General features: G+C 50.5%; 1 long non-coding RNA gene across 1 annotated transcript; it reads left to right on the top strand.

Moving 5' to 3' along the window:
* Window positions 1–10551: 10551 nt before the first annotated feature.
* Window positions 10552–23870, top strand: LOC120385012. The gene is made up of 3 exons (XR_005589205.1): window positions 10552–10610; window positions 23602–23742; window positions 23820–23870. It is a non-coding gene; the product is annotated as an uncharacterized LOC120385012 (long non-coding RNA).
* Window positions 23871–24595: the final 725 nt, after the last annotated feature.

Below are 24595 nucleotides of genomic sequence, written 5' to 3'. Positions count from 1 at the left end.
TCCCCAGCCTCCCCCCACCAGGAGGCAGCTAGGAGAGGCTTGTTACACTGCTCTACAGCCAAAATGCTTCTGAAATAAATGGAGTCCAACTTTACTAATTCTGGGTCACTGAGAACGAAAATGATGCTTAAAATTCTTGATTGGCTCTAGTTTTCAAGATATGCTATTGAGTCAGTATTTATGACCCTTGACTTGTGAATGGGGGAGGATAAGTGAGTTATAAAGGGACGGGATCTCAATTTAAACCAGTAATGACTAAACTACAGTCTTTTATAGTCTCTTGCCATGTGGTCTTTGCTTTCTTTGTCCCAAGGACACTCTATCCAGCACACAACATAGAAAAACCTTAGAGTTCTGTCCATAGGCAGGTCCCTGCACACCTTGCTGAGCCACAAGGCATATCTGCCTTCTCTCAATGGGTCAATTGTATAGCTGATGGTCCTTAATGGGCCATCAAGCAGGCTAGGCAGAGCTGACACCAATTTGTCTGGCTGGGGTGTTCCCCAGAAGCATAGCACAAGTTGGAAATACAGGCAGCATAGAGCCAATATTCATAATGTCAACTACAAAAATGATACTAATCTAGAGATAGCATAATTATAATCAGCCAATCATCACCTCTCCATAGACCCTTTATGTGACCACCTTTATACAATATTGGCTGCAAATATAGAACAGTGGTGGCAACGGTGATCTATACAGTTACAGATTATGTCAAGAACCTCACAGGAGGTGACATGGTATCAGTGAGACTGATACTGGAATACTGCCTCCAGTTTTGGTGTCCTCATTTGAAAAAGATGGTGTGAAATTGGAGTTGAGGCAGCAAAGAGCCACCAAATGTTCTGAGGGCTGGAGAAAAATGCCTTCTAGTGAGCTATTGAAAGAGCTCAACCTGTTTAGCTTCTCAAAAGAAGATTGAAAGGTGACTTCATTGAAACGTTGAAGTGCCTTAATGGAGAGAAAAGATTGGCTATTAAAGGGCTCTTTAATGTAGCAGAGAAAGGCATTAAAAAACCCAATGGCTGGAAGGTGAAAAGAGACAAATTCATATTACAATTAAGGCACAAATATTCAACAGTGAGGATCATTCACCACAGGAACAAGCTACCAAGGAAATTGGTGCATTCTCCATCTCGTGACGTCATTTCAGGAAGACTAGATGCCTTTCTGGAATGTGTTTACCCCCAAAGTAGCTCTTGTGTCATACAGGAGGCCTGTGATATGCAGGGGTCAGATTAGATGCTCTAATGGTCTCTTCTGGCCATAAAGTCAACTAATTTCTGAAAAACTAAGTGTAGCATTGGGAGCAGCGTCTGATGTTTTCCTGTCTAGCCGGCTTGCTTCCTAGAACGAACGCTCCTTGAGTGGGGTGATCCACAGGGAGTAGCTCAAACCTCCAAAGTGCCTGGCCAGGGGCAGGACATTAGCACAGCAAGGGAGGGGTGTGGCAGTGACATCACAAAGGCCTTTTGCAGGACCTCAGACTATTGGCCAAAGGTGGTGGGGAGGTGGTGACCTCACAGAGAGATGCTGACATCAGCCAGGCAGGACAGGGGCGAGGGGCCAGGGAAACCTCAGAGACCCTGTGGCTTTGCTTCAGCAAGTCTCCCTCTCCAGGTCTCTCTTTGAGGACTGAGAATATTCAGGTTCACGGACGTGAGCGCCAGGAGGAACCTCTTTTGAGTTTTCTCCTTCATTTAAGTGATTTTACTAGAAAACAGCCGACCCTGTTTAGAGGGTTAGAGACTCCTCGAGGTTTGAAACTGTTCGGTCTGATCATTCTGGTGACAGTTGAATTCATGGAAAACATGATCTTAAGGAGGCAGAATTTTATTCCACACCTGGGATTTTGTCCCTTAGAATCACTGGGGACATTAGGGTTTGTCCTTTTAGTTTCAACTTTTCCTCCATCCATCCCTTCCTCCTTTCTCTTCCTCTCTTGCTTCTTTTGTCCTTTCTCCTGTTCCCCTCCCAACACCAGGAGGTGTGTGTGTGTGTGTGTGTGTGTGTGTGTGTGTGTGTGTGTGGGGAGTGCTCGGCAGCTCTCACTGTGGGAGGTCCACCCAAAACTGTGGAGCTGCAGTAGTGCTGGGGCAGTGATCCCCGCCAGTGACCTGGGCCATCCTTGTAGCTCTCTGGTGAGACCCCTCAGCCTCCCATCCTCAGTCTCTATCCTGATTGTCTGAGCAGGGGGTTATTGACAGGGAGGAGACTCAGGTCCTTGTTGTTCTCTTTTAAGACCAAGTAAATAAGTCATAACCAGTTATATGTTTGACAAATTTTGCTGATTCTCTGCATTAGTGGTCTCTGAGCAGTTCATGATTCTCTCTAACATTGCAGTTCTCCTCAAATACTGGCTGAATAATTACTGTGCACACTTGTTGGACTGGAGCTCATCTAGGAGCACTTTATTGATGTCATTCAATGTATAACATTCAAGATCCGATGGTTAATTTGAAAATCAGGGCTCTGGGGGTCCTATTCCCAATTCAGCCATTGACTGGCTTTGTGACCTAAGACAAGTCTGTGGAAGCAAGGAAAGAATTAATAAGGATTTGAAGGGGATTTTAATGCATGTTAGTCAGTTAGCAAGAGTCAGGCCATACTGTGACCCTTATGACGTGAGATTTGTAGAAGCAAGATAATGTAAGACAGAGTGAACTGTGTGAAAGTATTACGACCTTGCAATGTGCAGTCTTGCTTTTTCTAGTAAGATAGCAGAAAAGCTTATGTATAAACAAAATGTATTTGTTGCTTTTTACTGTCTCCATGATTGTCTAAGCTTGTCTGTAACAAAGGTATAAAGGCTTGATGTAATTGTTTACCAGTTGAGAGACCTGTCCAGGACCCTGTGTCCTATGGCACTCTCTCCCTCCATTGTAATTACTGGAGAAATAATATAGTATTTGATTTTGCTGCATCCAAACAAAAAGCGAGAACTGAGTTTTCTTCGACAATTCAATTCTCCTTTCTCAGCCTGAGCGTCTCCTCTTTCAAGTAGGGATAATAATGATCCGCTCCTACCTACCTCAACACACTCACTCTTCCCCAACACACACACACACACTGTCTCTCCACACACACAAACAGTCTCCACACTGCAGCTGAAAAGCAGCTGGCAATCTAGTAGGATGACCCTGGAACAACGGGATAGAGAAACCTGCATCACTGAAAGTGCAGCCACAAAGACACCACACACCAGCTTCCCCTAGCTGGCAAGAATCAAACCTCCACAGAAAGATCCCTATGGTATCGTAGGCCAGCTTCCTAAGGCCTCAGCCTCAACCACTTAACACAGGGGCCTTTCTACACTCTGGTTCTGTTCTAACGGAAGGATCATTTCCAATTGTTCGCTCAGATCAGCTTGCCCAGCACCCTCACTGCTGAGCAGCTCTGGATGTGTGGCCATGGCTGAACAGCGAGAATCCCTGCCCATTTCCCTTCTGGCTGGAGCATGCTCAGACTGAGTTTGTGGTTAATGATGTTGCTGTAGATTGTTGGCTTCCTGCCTTGGCAATTCAGACAGTTCCTTTTCCCAACATATCTCCAGCACATCAGTCCCTGGCTGGGTCTCCTGGGCAGTGGAAAACATAAGAACATAAGAAAGGCCGTGCAGGTCAGACCAAAGGTCCATCTAGCCCAGTATCTGTCTACCGATAGTGGCCAATGCCAGGTGCCCCAGAGGGAGTGAACCTAACAGGCAATGATCAAGTGATCTTCCTCTTGCCATCCATCTCCATCCTCTGACAAACAGAGGCTAGGGACACCTTTCTTACCCATCCTGGCTAATAGCCATTTTTGGACTTAGCCACCATGAATTTATCCAGTTCCCTTTTAAACATTGTTATAGTCCTCGCCTTCACAACCTCCTCAGGCAAGGAGTTCCACAAGTTGACTGTGCGCTGCATGAAGAAGAACTTCCTTTTATTTGTTTTAAACCTACTAATTTCATTTGGTGAACCCTAGTTTTGTATTAGGGGAACAAGTAAATAACTTTTCCTTATCCACTTTCTCAACATCACTCATGATTTTATAGACCTCTATCATATCCCCCCTTAGTCTCCTCTTTTCCACCTAGAGGAGAAGGTGCCATTGTTAGTGGGCTTTCCCTTCCCCTGCCCACTTCCCTGGTTCTTGTCACGCAGGCAGCAAAAGACCAGAAGTCGGAAGCACAGACAAAGTGAAGTTTACTGGAGTTAATTTCCAAGCAAGCAGATTCCGAAGCCCTTCACACCAGTCAGGCTTATCTCTATACAGTGATAGAGTCTGTTCCACATTGTTCCCTTCCCAGCTCTGACACTGCAGAGCGTTTACCCCACATCCCTACAGACAATTCTTCCCTGGGTGCTGGCTGGTGAGTCTTGCCCACATGCTCAGGGTTTAGCTGATCACCACATTTGGGGTCAGGAAGGAATTTTCCTCCAGGGCAGATTGGCAGAGACCCTGGGGGGTTTTCACCTTCCTCTGCAGCGTGGGGCACGGGTCACTTGCTCGAGGATTTTCTGCACCCTGAAGTCTTTAAACGTCGAGTTGAGGACTTCAGTAGCTCAGACATAGGTCTGTGGCCTGCGTTGTATAGGAGGTCAGACTAGACGATTTATAATGGTCCCTTCTGACCTTAAAGTCTATGAGTCTATGAACTCTGACACTGCAGACTGTTCACCCCACGTCCCACTTCCCAGCTCTGACACCACAGAGCCTTGCCTGTGTCCCCGTTCCCTAGTCCCATCCCCTGTTAGCACCCCGTCCCCTGCCCGAGCTGACAGAGTGGAGCAGGCTGGGGCCAGGTCACTCCACTTCCCGCCGCCCGGGAATTGCAGGGCAGGCCCGACCCCACACTCACAGGGCGGCGGGAAGTGGAGTGATCCGGCCCCAGCCCGCTGCACTCTGCTCCCAGCCTTGGAACTTGGGGGGTGGGGTGGGGAAACACCCCCCAACAATCACCAGCGGTGCAGCTGGGAGCTGGTGGAGCAGAGCGGGCTGGGGCCAGGTCGTTCCACTTCCCACCGCCCGGTGAGTGCAGGGTGCACCTGATCCCTCCTGCAGTCCACCGGGATGTAGCTCAGGGGAAGGGGCGGAGTGGGGGGGGGAGATGGGATGGAGCAGGGGTGGGAAGAGGCAGGGTAGGGGCTTTGGGGAAGAGGCAGAGCAGGGGCAGCTTTCCTGGCCGGCTCAGCCAGTCGGGGGATTGGGCTGGCCGCTGGAGGAGTACGGAGCTGCATAGGGCACCAGGAAAAATGGGGCAATTTGGTGCCTCCACATCCCTTCACCAGGCAGTGTCCCTGTTGTGTGGGCTGTCTTCATAGGTCCTTTCTCGATCTTTCTCACCCTCTTGTCTTGAGTCTCCTGTGTCTCTCTTTCAAGCACAGACTAACTCTGGTTGTTCAGAGGAGGAGGACCATGCCTATGCATGGCCAGCAGACAGCGACAAAGACCCTGGCCAGCCTGCTCCCTGCCATGCCAAACCCCACTCAAGGCCACCCACAGATCAGCATGCGCAGCGACTGCTGATGGTCTGTGGCCAACATCAGAAGACGGTAGGAAAGCAGGGCCAGCCACCCGGTGGGGCCTCTAACTGTTCCCACTCTCCGTGCTCACTTTAGCAGTGGGGCAGGAGATTTTATCCAAAGAGGCTTTTCCCAGCTGGCGAGAAGCAGAGAAACCCCAAGCTCCCACGGTGCTATTTAGCAAACCCCTCAAGCACAGGGACAGATGCACATTTGGAAGAGGGAAACTGCTCTACATGCTAGCCTGGGCAGATGCCCATTTTCTTTGGCAAGTCAGGAATGGCAAAGGTGAGACTGGAAGCACCTGGGGCTCATGTCCCAGCCTTTGTGACGCCCACCCCCCAACTCCTTCCCGGGCTCTTGCTTAAGCCAGAGCATTGGCCTGAGTGGCCAAGAAGAGGTTCCAGCCCTGAAGGGAGCAGGACTTTCAGCATGAAGGTAAAACTGCACAAGCACAACGGGACTTGACCCTCAATCACCTGATCCAAAGTCAGCTACTTTATCCATTAGGCCACATGGTCACATAAGAAAACTCTCCAAGTACTTCTTTGGAGAAGACAGACACTATGTTTCTCAGACTAAGATCATCTACTGAGGGGCTGAGACTCTCTGGGCACAAGAAGTTGAGATCCCAAAGACATATGAGACTTAATTCTATGGGGTCAGGTGCAGGACTTTGGCAGGGAGGCTTAGGTAAGGGGACTGGGGTGCAGCGGATGGACCGGCTGTCTAGGTGCGGAGATTTAGTCGCACTGAAGCACAGGAGGGAGGAGGAGGAGGAGGAATCCTGCTGATGGTCAGTGGCTGTGCAGAAAAAAGGGTGTTGATTTCCCCCATCCTAAATGGGCTGGTTGGCTTGACCCTTCTCCCCTCTGCGGAACGTGGTGGGGACTGTAGCTCGCCCCTCGTGGGGCAGGAGGGCACAGGTGCAGGGCACTGGGCTCCGATGCCCCTGGACGGCAGCTCCGGTGGGGTCGGGCAGGGCAGCGTCTGTGGTTTACATTCTGCATTGCCTGGTGCTGAGCCATTGCACAATCCCCAGTCACGCCGCACAGCACACCTCAAGAGGCGGTGGGGGGCCAAGCAGATGATCCAGCACGAGGGGGGAGAGGAAATGTGGCTGGGGGGAGGAAAGGTCTTGGGCTGCACTGGGGGAGTGCAGAGCAGGGGTGACCCCAGAAACCTGCAGCAAAGGGATGGACAGGTGGGCTGGGTGGATAGACGAGGCAGTGAGCCTAAAAGGGGAGTGGGGTCTAATGGTCAGAGCAGGGTGGGGGTTGTGTTCTATCCCTAGCTCTGGGAGCTGAGTGGGGTCTAGAGGTGAGAGCGGGGGACTGGGAGCCAGGACTCCTGGGTTCCATAGTGGCAACTGTTTTTTCCTGTGTCTCCCTCCCTAGAGATCCCTGCCCAGCCCCCTAGCAGAATCTGACTGGGGGAGGGGGTTGCCCTGCCACTCCAGACTTGTGATTAGAACCCCTCCTCACATGGGCTCTGCCATCACGGAATCTCCCTCCCACGTCAGAAAGTAGGAGCCCTTCCCCACATGAGGAGGAAGCTAGTGAGTTTCTTGGGGGTCTCTGGCAGAGGTGACAGCACCCACCAGACACCCACTGAGGGCTGCAAGGAGACCCCCCTACACAGCCCCCTGCTACGAGGGGCTGCGGGGTGCCCAGCCAGGGTCAGGAGGTGAGATGGGGTCGCAGTGGCAGGAAGGGGGCAGAGCTGGGGGTGGTGCCAGGTCGTTGCTGGCTACACAAGGAAAAACCACACCGCTCCATTACGTATTTCCCAAGGTGATAGCTGAATACAGGATTTGGAATGACTTCAGGGAAATATTTTGTTTCCAAACAGACTCCATATACCAAATGATGGTGCTAATATGCTCCCCTGAACCTCCCCATGACTCCAGGATCCCAGCATCTTCCTAATTTGTAGGGTAGTTCTCCTCCCAGGCTCGTGAAGGCGGGAAGCACCACATAGCCCCATTTCCCGCACGGGAGAACTGAGGCCCAGAGAGGCTGAGTGATGTGCCCAAGGACACTCGAAGTCTGTGGCAGAGCAAAGCATGTTTATGCCTCCCCCGTCCCGGGTCTGGCCTGCTCCTGGGTCACTGGGTGGTGCAGGGGCGGGAGCTTGGGGGAAGGGGCAATGTGAGGGCAGAGGAGGGGTGTATTGGGGAGGGGCAGTGCGGGAGTGGGGATTCGGGGAAGGGGCAGAGTGAGGGTGGGGCATTGGAGGAAGGGACAGGTGATGTGAGGCAGGGACCTCGGGGCAGGGGCAGCGTGAGGGCAGGACCTCAGGGGAAGGGGTAGGGCTTTGGGGAACGGGCGGAGCGAGGGGGGGCTCGGGGATGAGGAGGGTTAATTCAGTTCAGTGGCAGCTTTGTCTGTGGGTGACACTGTTACTGCAGGGGGTGTTCAAAGCCGGGCTCGCCCGAGGGAGGAGGAAGGGGGGGTGGCTGGGGAGGGACAGCGGGAGTGAGGGGCGCTGACCAGTAGCCGGGTACAAGGCTCCTCAGACACGCACAGAAACCAGCTCACCCCGGGGGGGGGGGGGTTAAAGCCCCAGCAAACAAGGGGCGCTGGGACCATCCCCGCGGTGCAGACACAGGTGTAAAGTCACCGGACGGAGACAGACCCGGCACTCACCTGCCCCGCACAGACCTGCCCCCCCCCGCCAGGTTTGGGGGGCGGGAGCTTCGGCGGCCCCGGTCCTCGCCCCTCCCCCCGCCCCGCTCAGCTGCTCTGTGCAGGGGGCGAAGCAGCGCGGCACGTTCCTACGCGGGGCAGGTCAATACACTGCACGGGGGTGGGGGGGGAGAGGTGTCAGGTGGACCCAGGGACCCGCCCTTCCCTGGGCTCGAGAGGACGGGGCGCCCGGGGCAGGCTGGGAGTTGTAGTTCCTGGCTCTTCTCAGAGCGGCAGGGACGGCCTGGTTGCTCAGACAACGCTCCCCTCCCAGTGCACACTGGGTAGTGTAGTTCTCCCTCTGGCAGGCGGCCTCTAGTGGAGGAGGGGCCCTATCCCGTCACTTCGCCGCGCCCCTCCCCGCTCCCTGATTGGCGGAGAGAGCGCGGGACAGAGACTCGGCGCGAGGGGTAATGCCCCGCTTCCCTCGCCCCGAGGCTTCGCCGCCCCCCGCCCCGCCCCGCCCCGGGCGCGCTGCGGCCGTTGGGATTCGAATCCCGCTCGCGGCCAGGGGCGGCCCCAGCCCCGGGGAGCCGCGCGGGGGGGGGGTTGCGCGGCTCAGTCCCCGCGGGCGGCACCAGTGGGACTCCCGCCCCGGCGCTGCTGGGGGCTCGAAGCGGGGGGGCGCGGGGGCAGCCGGCGGCCGGGGCGGGGCAGGTCCGAGGAGCGCTGAGGCGGGACGGTGAGTGGCGGCTCCGCACGGGCTGGGGGCTCAGACCCCCAGTGCCAGGCGTCAGGCCCAGCCCCTGCCGCGCCCCTGCCCCGGGAGCCGGGCTGGGGCGGGGGGGTCATAGGGCAGAGGCAGCGCGGAGTGAAAGGGCTTCACCCCCCCCCGCGGGGTCTGGGGGGCAGCAGCAGGTGGGGCAGGGGCTGAGCTGCCGGGGAGCAGCCCCACGAGCGGCGGCCTGGGGCCGCGGGGCCGGGCGAGGTCCCGTCCCATGTGCGCAGGGACCGAGGGGCAGAGTCAAGCTGTGCGTTGTCCGGCAGTTCCGGGGCTGCAGCCTCTTCGCGCCCACGAGCCCTTTGTGACCCTCAGAGCAGCCCCGGATCTGCCGTGGCCCCTCCCCGAGGCCCTTCCCTCCTCATGCCGGCCCCCTCCCTCCCCCACCCTCACTCACTGTCACCAGGCCGGGGGGTGGGGGGCAGGCTCTGGGCTGGATTAACATGGGGGCAAATAAAATCAGGACATGCCTCTGTGGGGAGGGGGTTTCAGTTGTTGCTAAAGGAGGGGGAAGCCCTAAGTCTCTGTCTGATTGTGTGTGTCTCTCTCTCTCCTCAGGATATTGGCGTTGAGTTTCCTGGGTGACAAGTATCAGAGGGGTAGCCGTGTTAGTCTGGATCTGTAAAAGCAACAAAGAATCCTGTGGCACCTTATAGACTAACAGACGTTTTGCAGCATGAGCTTTCATGGGTGAATACCCACTTCTTCAGATGCAAGAACTTTCACCCACGAAAGCTCTTGCTGCAAAACGTCTGTTAGTCTATAAGGTGCCACAGGATTCTTTGTTGCTTTTCCTGGGTGAGACGCTGCTGATTCAGAAAAGGATTAGACATTTATATGGACCAGATCATCCAAACTTCGCTGGTATACAAAATGTAGAAGGGATATAAATCCTTATGCTTCAGGATATAAGCCTACCACCAACTGATAGGGGTCAGGAAGAAACTTCTCCTATGGGCAGGTTAATCCATAATTGTTTGATATTGTGTTTCTCAGACTTTCCTCTGAGGCAGCTGGGCCTGTGACTTGCCCTGAAAAATAGATCATTGGTGGGCCTTTATATTATGGGGCTGATCATTTTTGTTTTATGGTAGTGTTTAGATGTCCCAACCAAAATTCAGGGTCCCATTACAAAAACATAGTAAGAGATTGTCCCGTGCCTCAAATACAATCTAAACAAATAAACAAGATAGGCAAACAGTAGGATAAAGTATTATTAACCTCCATTTATAGATGGGGAACTGAGGCAGAGATGAAGGACCAGTGTTTCAAAGATATTTAGGTGCTTAAGATGCAAACAGATGCTTAAAGGTGCTTTTGAAAATTGCACCAGCAGATTAGGTGCATAACACCCACTGATTTCAATAGGAGTTAGGCGCCAAACCTAACTTAAGCATGACTGGTCTATTTCCCATTCCAATTTTCACCAAAACCAATACAGTTCTGCTCACTGATGCCTAGAATATTCCATGAATTTTGGAATTGCTTGGATGTGGTGTTCACAAGTTCATGTTACAAGCAGAGAAATGCTATCAAGTAGAGTGAAGAACTCACATTACTCAGTAAACAAGTTTTCAAATGTTTTCCTCATACAGATCACTTCTTCAGATAAAGAATATTTCTTCTCCCAACCCGCCCTGCCTCACACCTACAGTACCCCACAGCAACAAGAGAGCTTAGTGACATGAAAAGGTAATTTTAGGACAGGATTAAGGGCATGGGTGCAAACCAAGTGGTTTAAAAGTGGTGGGTGCAGTCAGTCATTACATGATGATGTACACAGTCTGTGACATCACACTCCATTGCCAATGAAACAATAGTGACATCTCGTGCAGAGAAATGTAAACAAGAAGCAGGCAGCATTATCTTCTGCAGATATAAACAACTTCTTTGTCTGAGTGATTGGCTGAATAAGATATTATATTACGCCCATAACATCACAGGCCATAGGTGGTCAAAACACCTGACTTTATGGTCACCGCTGTGGTGATGGCACTTCCATATCACTGGTACCTGATGGCCATAGATGGTCAGACCTTTTGGGATTTTCCTTATATGCATATTCAGAGCCACAAGTAACAGGTGACCCATCTCAGGCGAGTAATAAAGAGATTGTGTGACACACCAGCCAGCCTCTGCCTATAAAGGCTGGAGCTGCCAGCAGGGCCAGCTTTAGGCCAATTCAACCAATTCCCTGAATCGGGCCCCGCCCTAGAGGGCCCTGTGCCCAAGCCCCAGTACAGTGTACTGGCAAGAGCCAGTGCGCTGTACCGGGTGGCCCGGCTGTAGGGATATTAAAGAAGGTTTATATTAAACATGGTTTATAAAGAAATGATTTATTAATTTATTGTTAATTAATACTTTATAACTTAAGGTTTATGTTAGAAGTAAATTTGTGATTCCCAACATTTAGCCTCTAACCTGCAAGCCACCAGCTGTATCTGTGTGAAGCCTGCTCAAAGAGATACTTGGTATAAAACTTGTTAAGCTCAAAGAAATACTTTGTATAAAACTTGTTAAACATTAATTATCTCTAAGTAAGCCAAAACAGTAGCTGTTATAGTGTATAAATAGAGATCCCCACCCTCTGTAAGTTTTCATCTCACTTTATCTTTGCTTGTTAAAAGACAGGAGGGTCACATAAATTGGTAACACCCTAAAGGTAAAAAGACAGTGAACTAGATGTAATTAAGATAGAGAATGTATGTGAATGCATGCCTAGTTTAAACAATGAATGAATGGTTAGGGAGTTACCAGCCTGAAGAATTCAGTGTCGGCTGAAGAAGGTGTCAAGTGGGATCAACCAGATGACCCCCAGTACCTCAAAGGAAGGAAAAACAAGCATCTGACAGAATGGAGCCAGCCACCTGCTGATTGATTTAGCAACAGCAAAATGAACAGTCTCATGGACTGACATAGGAATAAATTCCTATCAAACTGGACTCTAAAGACTGAGGGCTTTGAGGGCTTGGCTACACTTACAAATTTGCAGCGCTGCAGCAGGGTGTGAAAACACACCCTCTCCAGCGCTGCAAATTGCGGCGCTGCAAAGCGCCAGTGTGGTCAAAGCCCCAGCGCTGGGAGTGCGGCTCCCAGCGCTGTCCGTTATTCCCCACAGGGAGGTGGAGTACGGACAGCGCAGGGAGAGCTTTCTCCCAGCGCTGGTGCTTTGACTACACTTAGCGCTTCAAAGCGCTGCCGCGGCAGCACTACCACAGCAGCGCTTTGAAGTGCTAAGTGTAGCCACAGCCTGAGTCTATGGTTCTGCTGCCAGCCTCCAGGAGCATCAAATGCATCTGACACAGACTTGGCTCCATCCTCATGACCAAGATACCTGGCCAGTAACTTGGCATGAGCAATGTCTAGGCTGGTAACTATAACATCTGTACAGAACCTGAATGAATGATTGTGTGAATGAATATATGTGTGTGTGTGTATAAGGAATAAGTAGTGATAGAAATAAGTAGTAAAACAACGTTGTTTACTGTTGTCTTTTGTTTTGTTATGGTATTTACAATAAATGTGGCATCTTTGCCTTATCCCTCTTAATTAGATCCTGTTGGTTTTTATTATATTGGTATAACACGGCTTCCCCCGGGCGGGGGGTATTTAAAGGGCCTGGGGAGCTCTGGGGAAGTGGTGCAGCTTTGGCGGCTATTTAAAGGGCTGGGGCGGTAGAAGCTGGGAGCCCTGGGCCCTTTAAATAGCCCCTGAGCCCGGGCTGCTGCTGCTACCCTGGTGGGGGAGGGAGGAAGAGGGGGCAACCACCGTACAGGGTGGGCTGCACCCCCTGTCCGCAGCCAGCTCCTGCCTGCACCAGCCCTGCCTGACCGGCCCGTCTCCAGCCAGCCCGCATTCCCTGCCCTGCCTCCAGCCCCGGTCTCCAGCCAGCCCCGCACTCCCTGCCCTCAGCCAGCCTGTCTCCTGCCCGCCCCTGCCGCACACCCTGTCCTGCCCGCACCAGCCCTGCACCCGTTGCCCTGCCTGCAGCCAGACCCTACCTCCAGTCAGCCCCTGCCCTGCCTCCAGCCAGCCCCATGTCCACTGATGCCCTGCAGTTCCCAGGGCAGTAACCCTGCACACCTGCTTCAGTGAGGGGAGCAGGGAGCAGCTGGGACCCACACATGTGGGTGACCAGACGGCAAGTGTGAAAAATCAGGACAGGGCGTGGGGCGTAATAGGAGCCTATATAAGAAAAAGCCCCAAATATTGGGACTGTCCCTATAAAATGGGGACATCTGGTCACCTTAGTTGGAACATTTTTACAGTTCTTGGTAATAGCAACACATTAGTTACAAAAATTACCATTAGTGATAACAACAAATTCATTGCAAGGGTCCACCTACAATCATTTTTGTCATCATGCCACACCTTTAGCTCAATACCATTGGGGTTTGCACCTTATAGGGTTAACCCGTGCATAGGCGGCAGGTTATATACACCTGCGGTGCCCGGGCTCCAGGAATATTCAGGGGCCGGGTGCCCTGCTCCAGCAATATTTGGAGCTGGGTCTCTCCCTCGGCCCTGCCTGAATCGGGCCCCGGCCCTTACCCTGAGCCTCTCCAAAGCCCCAAACCCTCCGCCCCAGCCAGAGCCCTCATCCCCCTGCACCCTAATCCTCAGCCTGAGCCGGAGCCCTCATCCCCCCGCACCCTAATCCTCAACCCCAGCCAGAGCCCTCATCCCCCACACCCTAATCCTGAGCCCCAACCCTCATCCCCCTGCACCCTAATCCTCAGCCCCATCCCTGAGCGCCCCTGCAGCATGAACTCCTCATCCTCAGCCCCAAATCTCATCCCCCTGCACCCTTATCCTATGACCCAGTCCTGAGCCCCCCCACATCATGAATCCCTCATCCTCAGCTCCACAGCCCTCACCCCTGTACTCCCTCCTATCCCCAAACTCCCTTCCCAGAAGCTGCACCCCCCCGTTGATAGATAATATGATTTGTGCTTAGTTGTCTGTTTTGGGAATGTGCTTGGTTGTTCTAGGAAATGATGCTATTGCTAAATGATCCATGACCTGCTTACATAACTAATAACAAATATTGAATAGTACCAGGATCAAGGGGAAAAACGTGGAACGTTTAGAGTACAAGTAAATAGACCTATGTACCCCACGTCTGCAAAATCCTGAAAATATGCTGTATCACTATGGTCTGATATGACGTCAAAAATGGTATATATATGTACTCACTGCTCTGTTTCGGTGTGTCATTCCTCTGGTATGAACCGAGGGGGGCACCCGCTCAGCTGATCGTTTTAATAAAGGGCTGCTATCTGTTTATACTCTACTTCGGTCTCTGTGCCTCCTCTGGGTAATTGACTAGCTCCAGGGAGAACGAGCCCTTTTGGCTAACAATTTGGCGAGCCAGCCAGGAGCCTCCCTGTAGAGGGCGCTATCGCACTGGGGGCTAGTGAGCTGGTACCGAGAGAAGTGGCCACCTCGAGCTGATTGTGCGGCTCGTGCTCTCGGATCACCTCGGCCGACCGGGGCGGCAGTGTCCTCTCTAGAGAGGGTCCACAAGGACACAGAGATCTTAAATTTGCCCTGTTCCGAGTCTCCAGAGCCGGACGCGGCCACTCCGGGTGGTAAGTGCGTTTGCCTCTAGGTTTGAGGAGTGACGCCCCCGAAGTGCGGGAGGACTCAGGGGAACTTAAGAGGCTGCCTGTATACAGGAAGGTATATTGTAAGTATGTTGTTTTAACCTTCTGTGTTAACATGCCTGCACAGTGGGATTCAACTAGTTTGTGGGTTATCCATGTTTTGGGCCTAGTACTGTTGTTTAGTATATTAGTGCTTTTTCTTTTTACCTTGTATCAGAGAATGAATGTATGTTAGGGAGCTGTCAGTCTTATAGGGACCGGTAAGACTTGCGCTGACCTCAGCCGCCCCAAGACTCCTGCTAGAGGAAACTCAATGACCAGGATATCTTGATTGCAAGGGGGGTCAGCCGACTGTCTGAAGGTCTCTTCCCTGTAAGTGTATATAGTGTGTGATTACGACCATATAAGAAGATGGGATCCACTCAGAGTTATTATGCAGGGACACCCCTTGGTTGTATGCTAAATAATTGGCAAGCGTTTAAACGCCAATCAGACTTTGGTGTCCCGTTAAGTAAAGACAATCTCATAAAATTTTGTACAATAGAATGGACAACCTTTGGAGTAGATTGGCCAGACGGGGGTTCACTGAAACTAGAAGTAGTACAAGCCGTACACAATATCGTAACCCGAGACGGGCATTGGGACCAGTACCCGTATATTAATATTTGGCAGGATCTGGTATCCGATCCCCCACCTTGGCTACAAGAATGTAGACAAAAAACTTTGCAAATATTAATGGCTCGGATCCCGATGAAAAGACAACCCCGAATACCGATGAAAAAGCCATGCCCGCCCTTAAAGCCCTGTCCACCCTCTGTAATTCCTTCGGCTCCAGATTATGTACTCCTGCCCCCACTATATCCCAGTTTGCAAGCCTTGGATAAACAAATAATGGCGGGTACGGGCCCTAAACACCCTCCCACTGTAGTAAAAGAGACAAGCCCCACTGACACAGAAATTTCACATACGTTTTTACAGGAGAATGCGGACGGTGTATATAAAAACACCAGGAGCAACACAGATGAAACCACAGTGCATACGGCACTCCCTCTCCATGAAACAATAGGGAAAGAGGGAAAGCCTGCCATGGTATATGTCCCCTTTGCCACGAGTGATTTATATAATTGGAAACTACAAAATCCCCCGTTTTCAGAGGACCCGGCCCCCTTGACAGCAATTTTTGAAATGCTTATAACAGCACATAATCCAACATGGGGGGACATGCAAGTAGTATTAAATGTTTTACTAACACCGGACGAGAGGCGTATGGTCTTAGCCAAGGCCCGTGAATGGGTATCAGAAAACAAGAGCAGTATGGAAGTTGTAAGCGATATACTGCCGGAAAAGGATCCCGAGTGGGAGCATAGTGAGAAAGAGTTACAGACCCATCAGAGATATGCCACTGCTATAGTACAGGGTATGAAGAAGTGTATTCGGAAAACCCCTAATTGGGCCAAATTATATAATATAAGGCAAGAACGTAAAGAAAATCCAGCAGCCTTTTATGAGCGCTTATGCGACACCTGTAGGAGGTACACAGATTTGGACCCGGGGGATAAGAATGGGAAGGCAGTGCTAACTCCCCTCTTTATTGGTCAATCTTATGAGGATATTAGAAAGAAATTACAAAAGATAGAAGGAGCATCAGGGAAGAATATAGAGGAACTGTTGGAAATTGCTTTAAAGGTGTATGATAGACGGGATGAGGAGGAAAGGAAGAAAGGAACAAAGGCTCTCATAATGGCTTTGAGGCAAGGACAGGACAAGGGCGAAAAACAAAATAGGAGAAATGAGAATGTTTTTATAGGGGATGGAGGAAAGCCCCGACGTCCCCGCTTAGGACGAAATCAGTGTGCTCTGTGCAGACAGGAAGGACATTGGAAGAATGAGTGTCCTAACAGGCACCTGATACGACAGGGACGCAGGACTGAAACAATCCCACCCCCAGTCCTTTACAATGCAGAAGGCTCGGATAGTGACCCTCCCCAATGAAGAGGCCGAGGGACCCAGCGGCCCCTCTTAGCAGCACAACCTGCTAGACTGGATCCCACGGTAGAAATTAGGGTAGGGGGCCGCCAAATTGAAGCCCTGATTGACACTGGGGCTGCTCTGAGTGTACTTCCCCTTAAATCAGCGCCGCCAGGCAGACCCTCAGGGCATACTATTGTCCAAGGACTTGAAGGACGAAATGTAGTTGTAGCAAAGACCCTTCCCCTTCTAGTAAAAGTGGGTGACTATCATATCGTACACCAGTTTGTTTGTCACCCTTCCTGCCCCATTGCATTGTTGGGACGAGACATCCTTACTAAATTGCAAGCGGAGATCTCGTTCAATAATGGGACGATAGAAGTATGCTTGCCTAAACAGCAAACTTCCAATTATATCATGGCTCTAATGGGTGATAAAATCCTTTCAACAGACAACCAGGAGACTGAGGGGGAGTTGACATCAAGGGTTAATCCTGAGGTCTGGGCAGAAACAGGAGGCGTGGCACGAGCTTGTAATGCTTCCCCGATACAGATCCAATTAAAAGAGGGCAGCAGGCCAGTCCGTGTCCGGCAATACCCCCTGAAACTAACCACACGAATTGGACTAAAACCGCTCATTTCAAAATTCATACGGTGTGGGTGGTTAAAAGAAGGTACTTCCCCATACAATACTCCAATAATGGGGATTCCCAAGCCTGATGGACAGTACCGTTTAGTACAGGATTTGCGACAAGTTAATAAACTTGTAGAGGCCCCCTATCCAGTTGTCCCGAATCCCCACACAATCCTCAGTCAGATTCCCAAAGAACATACCTGGTTTTCGGTGATAGATCTAAAAGATGCTTTCTTTTCAATACCTCTGGACACCGAATCCCAGAAACTGTTCGCTTTTGAATGGGAAGATCCAGATACACATTATAAAGCTCAGTATCTGTGGACTGTTATTCCACAGGGACTGACCTGTGCTCCCGAGATTTTTGGCAGCCAGATAAAAAGAGACCTGGCCCCATTCCTAGTCAAACATCCCACATGTTCCATAGTTCAGTACTGTGATGATTTGCTGCTAAGCACTGAAACAAAAACGGCATGTAAAAAGCAAACTGTAGAACTTCTGAATTATCTTGGCAAACAGGGGTACAAAGTCTCAAAAAGCAAAATCCAACTAGTAAAACAACAAGTGACTTTTCTTGGGTATCAAATAACACAGGGAAGTCGTAGCTTGGGTAAGGAACGAATCCAAGCTATACTTGAGAGCCCCCAACCACAAAATCCATGTGAACTGAGGGCCTTCTTAGGTCTAACCGGATTTTGTCGGCTCTGGATCCCTGACTATGGAGGGAAGGCTAAGCCCCTGTATGAATCATTGACTAAGGACGGGTTGCTACACTGGACGTGGACTAGGGAAATGGAGAAAGCATTTCAAGAGCTTAAAACAGCACTAATTCAACCCCCTGTTTTGGCTCTCCCGGACCCACGAAAACCTTTTACCCTATACGTCCATGAGCGAAAGGGAGTAGCGGCTGGACTTCTGTGCCAGCGATCAGGATCAACCTGGCAACCTATTGGTTATTATTCAAAGGTCTTAGACCCTGTCGCCAGAGGCTGGCCTGCTTGCTTGCGTGCTGTAGCAGCTACTGCCCTTCTCGTGCAGGAAGCTGAGAAATTGACCCTGGGTGGAGATACTGAGGTCATAGTCCCGCATGGAGTACCCCAAATATTGGGAACAGGGGCCGGAGCTAGGCATTTAAATCCCAGTCGCCACTCACGCTACGAAGTAGAACTCCTGTTAGCTCCTAACTTGACCTTTCGACCCACCAGTTCCCTTAATCCAGCCACCTTGTTGCCTAACCCTGGGGACCCCTGTAAGCCCGAACCCATACATGATTGTATTGAGGTTCTGCAGCAAGAAACTAAACCACGCTCAGACCTCTCTGACGTACCGTGGCCTAACCCCGACATCGAGGGATACGTAGATGGATCTAGCTACGTAATTAATGGCAAACGATACACAGGGGCAGCAGTGGTAATTAAGAATGACCAAATCTATAAATTTAAATTAAATCCACATTGGTCAGCCCAGGCAGCAGAATTGGTGGCTCTCATTGAACCCCTCCGAATGGGCACAGGAAAGATTCTTAATTTATATACAGACAGTCGTTATGCTTATATGGTGGTGCATGCTCACGGCACCTTATGGAAGGAAAGAGGATTCATTACAGCCTCAGGCCAAAAGATAGCACATGGAGGCCTTATTAAATCCTTACTAGAGGCTCTAATGCTCCCGCTACAAGTTGCTGTAATCCACGTACGTGCTCACGGCAAAACCCCTCAAGGGGAGCAGCGAAAATACAATCAATTAGCTGATAAGGCAGCACGAGAGGCAGCACAAGAAGGGGTTGCGTGGCTTTTGATAGTAAAAGATACTGAATGTAAAGTCCCAACCCCACAGTATACTATTGAAGAAACACAATATGCCCAAGGCATAGGGGCCCGTTTGCTCCCCTCGGGATGGTGGAAATTGCCAGGAGGGGAAATCTTTGTGCCTCAGCCAATTTTAAAGGAAACCCTTCGACTGTTACATAAGGAAGGGCATATGGGATCAGCAGCTATGGTCGACTTAGCTACTCGAACCCTTAAAGGATTAAGAATGCATATGGAGGCCCAACGGATTGTCAACACTTGCCCAATTTGCCAACAAACAAATCAGAAGGGCCGAGAACCTCCAGCCCCGATGGGAGGTCAGCCCTGGGCCACATATCCTTTTCAGAGATGGCAAGTTGATTTTGCCGAAGTACCCCCATGCAGGGGCTACAAGTATTTACTTGTCTTTGTTGACCAACTAACTGGTTGGGTGGAGTGTTTCCCCACCAGACATTGTCAAGCCCGAGCTGTTGCTAAGGCCTTGATACAGGAAATAATCCCCCGATACCACGTACCAGAGGTTATTAATTCTGATCAGGGTAGTCACTTTATTTCAAAGGTGACACAAGAAGTATCTCAAGCCTTAGGCATCCAGTGGAACTTTCATACAGCTTGGCGCCCCCAAAGTTCAGGCCAAGTGGAAAGAATGAATAGAACATTAAAAGAAACTCTTACTAAAATATGCATGGAATCAGGATTGAAATGGCTTGATGCTTTGCCCCTAGCACTAACTCGCTTGCGAAGGGCCCCAAGACGAGGATTAAAACTGTCACCCTTTGAACTAGTATTCGGATTTCCTCCCCGAATTCCTATTGCAGAATTCCGGGAAGACGTGACCTGGGAAGTGGGAAAAGATACCTTATGGAAACAAGTTTCTTTCCTACAGACTGTTTTATCCCAGCTACATCAATACGCAGCATCTTTCCAGTCCCTAACCCTCGACCGACCTGTCCATCCATTTCAAATTGGTGACCAGGTCCTCGTCAAGAAGTGGAAACGTGATCCCCTTACACCACGGTGGGAAGGTCCACACACCATCTCCCTCATCAGCCACGCCGCAGTAAAGCTTCTTGGGAACAACAAGTGGACTCATCACACAAGAGTAAAACGGTTTCTTACTCCTGACGAAGGAGCCGAACCACCAGAAGAGGACGACAGTCCTCTGTCCACCCCGGCACCGGAGGCCCGGGGAGGCACAGGCGAAGCCTCAGGCAACTGGATCGACCCTCTGTCTACCTCGGCACCGGAAGCCCGAGGGAGCACAGGAGAAGCTTCAAACTGGACCTACAAGCCCCTGGACGGACTTAAGGGTTCGTTTAAGAAATCATAATGCAAGTATTATTGTTAATGTTAAGTATATACCTTCTTCAGTGTAATGGTTGGGAAAATACCTTTCTGGAACTAGGTGAAACAATAGCAAAGTCTTTTAATCTCAGTAATTGTTGGGTATGTGGAGGACCAGGAGACTTAAACGAATGGCCATGGGTAGCCCAACCAGTACAGCCCAAATGGTGGGTCAGTAATTTAAGCATGGTCCGTAATGGAACAGAACTATGGGCCCAGGATAGTAGCCCATGGCAACTCTATTCCTCTGGGATGGGTATATTATGTCTTAATAGAACAAAACCAAAAGGAGTATATGTAGGGGAAAGTCAATGTGAATGGACCTTATCCCCAGGCTTTGATTGCTGGGATCCTAATTGTTTACCATACAATTGCTCTAAATATCAGGGGCGATGGAATCAAACCCATGTACAGCTGACTAATGGCAGCTGGATAGCCTGCTCCTATCAACTTTATGATAGTGATGATTTTGCCAGTAGCAGCAGTTGCAACACAATACAACAGGATAAATTCTTTGATAATTATCTATTCTTAAGTTGCCAACGAGATAATACCACAGCCAAGGATCACGTAATACGACTCTATCGCTGGGCATGGCAACACTATAATGGGACCCGAACAACCCACTTTAGGCAATTTTGGTCAAGCACTACTCAGCCTAAAGGAGGGGGTTGCAATTGTGTATGGAAAATGGGAGCAGGAGCCTGGAAATGTGAGCACTGTAATTCTAAAGGTGAATCAGTTCTGGGGGGAGGACCATTAGGACCTGGCGATCACTTGTATTTTGAAATGCCCAAGTATAAAACTAATAATTGGTCCCTGTCACCTAACACAACTACTCCTGACCCCTGGGATGGACCCTTTGCTAATGGGACATGGGCCCTAAAAGGCCACTACTGGATTTGTGGTCAATACGCTTACCGTCGGCTACCACCCAATTGGTCCGGGGTATGTTATGTAGGATATATTAGGCCTCTATTCTTCCTACTACCTCTCTTACAAGGAAAAACTCTAGGAGTCAAAGTATATGATGATCTTATTAGGGAACAACGATCTATTGATTCTACTTTAACAGCTGGAAGTTCCCAAAAATGGGGTACACAGGAGTGGCCTCCTGAAAGAATCATAGAACATTATGGACCAGCCACGTGGAACCCCGATGAGCTCGTAACAGGAGCTAGGGAACCGATTTATAATCTGAATCGAATAATCAGATTGCAAGCTGTTTTGGAAATAGTAACAAATCAAACAGCCACAGCACTTGATCTTTTAGCTGATCAAGCTACTCAAATGAGAACTGCAATTTATCAGCATCATATAGCCCTTGATTATCTGCTTGCAGAAGAAGGAGGATTGTGTGCAAAATTAAATGAATCAAATTGTTGCTTACAAATAGATGATAATGGAAAGGCAGTTAAACGCTTAACAAAAGAAATGAGGAAGCTAACCCACGTCCCAGTGCAAAGCTGGAAGGGGTGGGACACAAATTGGCTCACTTCCTGGTTACCACACAAAGAATGGATACGCCAAAGCTTCCTTTTTGTTATATGTATTATCATGGCCCTCTTAGCTTTAGCTTGTTTAACCCCCTGTTTAGTGACAATAATCCGACGGTTGATCAACCAAACTATAAACCAGCGAGTTATGGTGTTATTCCAACCAGTAAAAGCTGAGGACTGGGGATATTGAAGCTCTTAAAATGCTTTCATAAAAAGGGGGGATTGATAGATAATATGATTTGTGCTTAGTTGTCTGTTTTGGGAATGTGCTTGGTTGTTCTAGGAAATGATGCTATTGCTAAATGATCCATGACCTGCTTACATAACTAATAACAAATATTGAATAGTACCAGGATCAAGGGGAAAAACGTGGAACGTTTAGAGTACAAGTAAATAGACCTATGTACCCCACGTCTGCAAAATCCTGAAAATATGCTGTATCACTATGGTCTGATATGACGTCAAAAATGGTATATATATGTACTCACTGCTCTGTTTCGGTGTGTCACTCCTCTGGTATGAACCGAGGGGGGCACCCGCTCAGCTGATCGTTTTAATAAAGGGCTGCTATCTGTTTATACTCTACTTCGGTCTCTGTGCCTCCTTGGGGTAATTGACTAGCTCCAGGGAGAACGAGCCCTTTTGGCTAACACCTTCCCACACACCCCTTCCCAACCCCAAACTCCGTCCCAAAGCCTGCACCCTTCACCCCCTCCTGCACACCCACCCCCTGCCCCAGCCCAGAGCCTGCACCCAGCACCCAAACTCCATCCCAAAGCCTGCACCCTGGACCCTAATCCCCAGCCCAGGATCTGCACCCCAGACCTCCCCCGCCGAGACCCCTCTCAGAGCCTTAGGCAGGTGGGGGCAGAGTTGGGGGGCGGGTTCTGAGCACCACCAAAATTTCTACAGACTTGCCACCCATGAACCTGTGGCTTCCCTTTGCAAACTTCCTCCTTGTTCTGAAGGATCAAACCCTGATTTTTCTTGCTTAACAGAATTTACTGGCTGATGGGGTGGGCTCTCTTTGCTAACAGCCATTAGCAAGTCTTCTCCCTGCCAGCCAAGTAATTTGCATCAACACAGAAGCACAGACTGCTCACTTAAAGAATCAGAATGGAGACATTCCTGTTCCAACACCATTGTCTTCCCAACCAGCTGGCCAAACACAGCCACTTGCTTATAGAGCTGCTCAACTTTCTTAACAGCCCTTACTCCATCTGAGACCTTTTCAAAGCTATCCACACGGGCTCTTTCAAAGGAAAGTGGGTGGATTTTTACATATCTTCCTAACCAGTCTTTAAAGGGTTAAGTCAGTCTGTGAGTTAATTAACTCTTTCTGGCCCTGTCACCTTCCAATGAGAGATTATATTACACCCATAACGTCACAGGCCATATATGGTCAAAACAGCCGTGGCCAGGCTGGGACCGGGCTGGGCCTGGGGTACTCAGCTGGGGCCAGGCAGGGGCGGACGAAGCCAGGCCGAAGGGAGCCGCTCAGTCGGGAACGGACTGGAGGGAGCCACTCGTCTGGGCTGGGCTGGGCCTTGCCATGCCTCCCTGGAGCCCTCCTCACACTCCTTTCCCCTGGTCCAGCCTTTGTTCCAGCTCAGGTGGTAGCTAGTGGATTTCTCACGATGGCTGCCCCATTTGTTCCCTTCCACTCAGATACAGATACAAAAGTGATACATTTATACAAATAGGATGACCACACTCAGTAGATTATAAGCCTTGTAATGATACCTTACAAGAGACCTTTTGCATGAAGCATACTGCAGTTACATTATATTCACACTCATTAGCATATTTTTATAAACTCCTATAGAATGGAACATGACAACAGCAAAGACGACGACAGTGGAGACACCTCTGAAGAAATGCCCTAGAGCCCTTGGGCCGTCACGCTTCAGGAATGTGCGTGAGGTGCTAGGAGACCTGGAGATGGGGGGTGTCCTGCTGGCCGTAGGTGAGTGTTGTGAACCCCCAGTTGCTAGGCTGAATTTATCCATTCCCTGGCAATAAAACATTGTCTTGTTTTCACAGCCACTTTCGGTCTCCTGGCTTCTACCCTCTACCCTACTGGCAGGGCATTGTGCATCACCCTTTCCAGCCCACCTGGGTGGAGGAGATTGAGGAAGAGAGCATCTGCCATCCAGCTCCATCTCATCTAGAGCAAGTGAGCGGAGGTCTCCAGAGCCATCGCCAGTGGGGTGGGAATGGCCCAGCAATAGGGCTCCCAGCCTTTCCCTTGCAGGAGATTGTTCCCAACGTCGAGAGTCTTTGGGGAGGGCAGAACGTGCCAGGTGCTGAACACCCACAATGGCAAGCAGTGAAATCAGTGGGAACTGAGGGCGACTCCTCCCTCCTGGGATTGGCACCGTGTGAACGAACTTTCATTTAGGACTATCCGGGTTCCGCTCTTTCTCTGGCCTGGGAGGAGCGGGGTCTACTGGGGTGGAGGGCGGCTTGTCCAAACTAACGGAGAGCCCCATTGCTCTGAAAGAATGAGACTCTCCCAGTTTCACAGGGCCCTATTGGGTGAGGGGGAACATTGGGAGCAGCCTGTGCTGTGAGCTGCTGCCAGTGCGTGTGGACGGCAGCCCCCCCTGCCCTGGGGTGGGGTGTGTGGGGAGGAGGAATTGCCTCAGCAGAGGACGTAGGCAGGGAGCAGGCAGGCCCATTAATGAGAGCTGCCTTGAGCCCAGACTCATGGCTGCTCCCCACTCAGTTCCAGGATGGAGCGGTGGAAGCGGATGCTGAGGAGGAAGGCTGGGCAGGTGGCTCTGGAGCCAGTAGGGAGCAGCGTCCGTCTTGCCCAG

The sequence above is a fragment of the Mauremys reevesii genome, linkage group 17 (genome assembly GCF_016161935.1).
Source record: "Mauremys reevesii isolate NIE-2019 linkage group 17, ASM1616193v1, whole genome shotgun sequence".
Taxonomy (NCBI): Eukaryota; Metazoa; Chordata; order Testudines; family Geoemydidae; genus Mauremys; species Mauremys reevesii.
The sequence above is the reverse complement of the archived record's forward strand: the minus strand, read 5'-3'. Positions and strand labels throughout refer to the sequence as shown.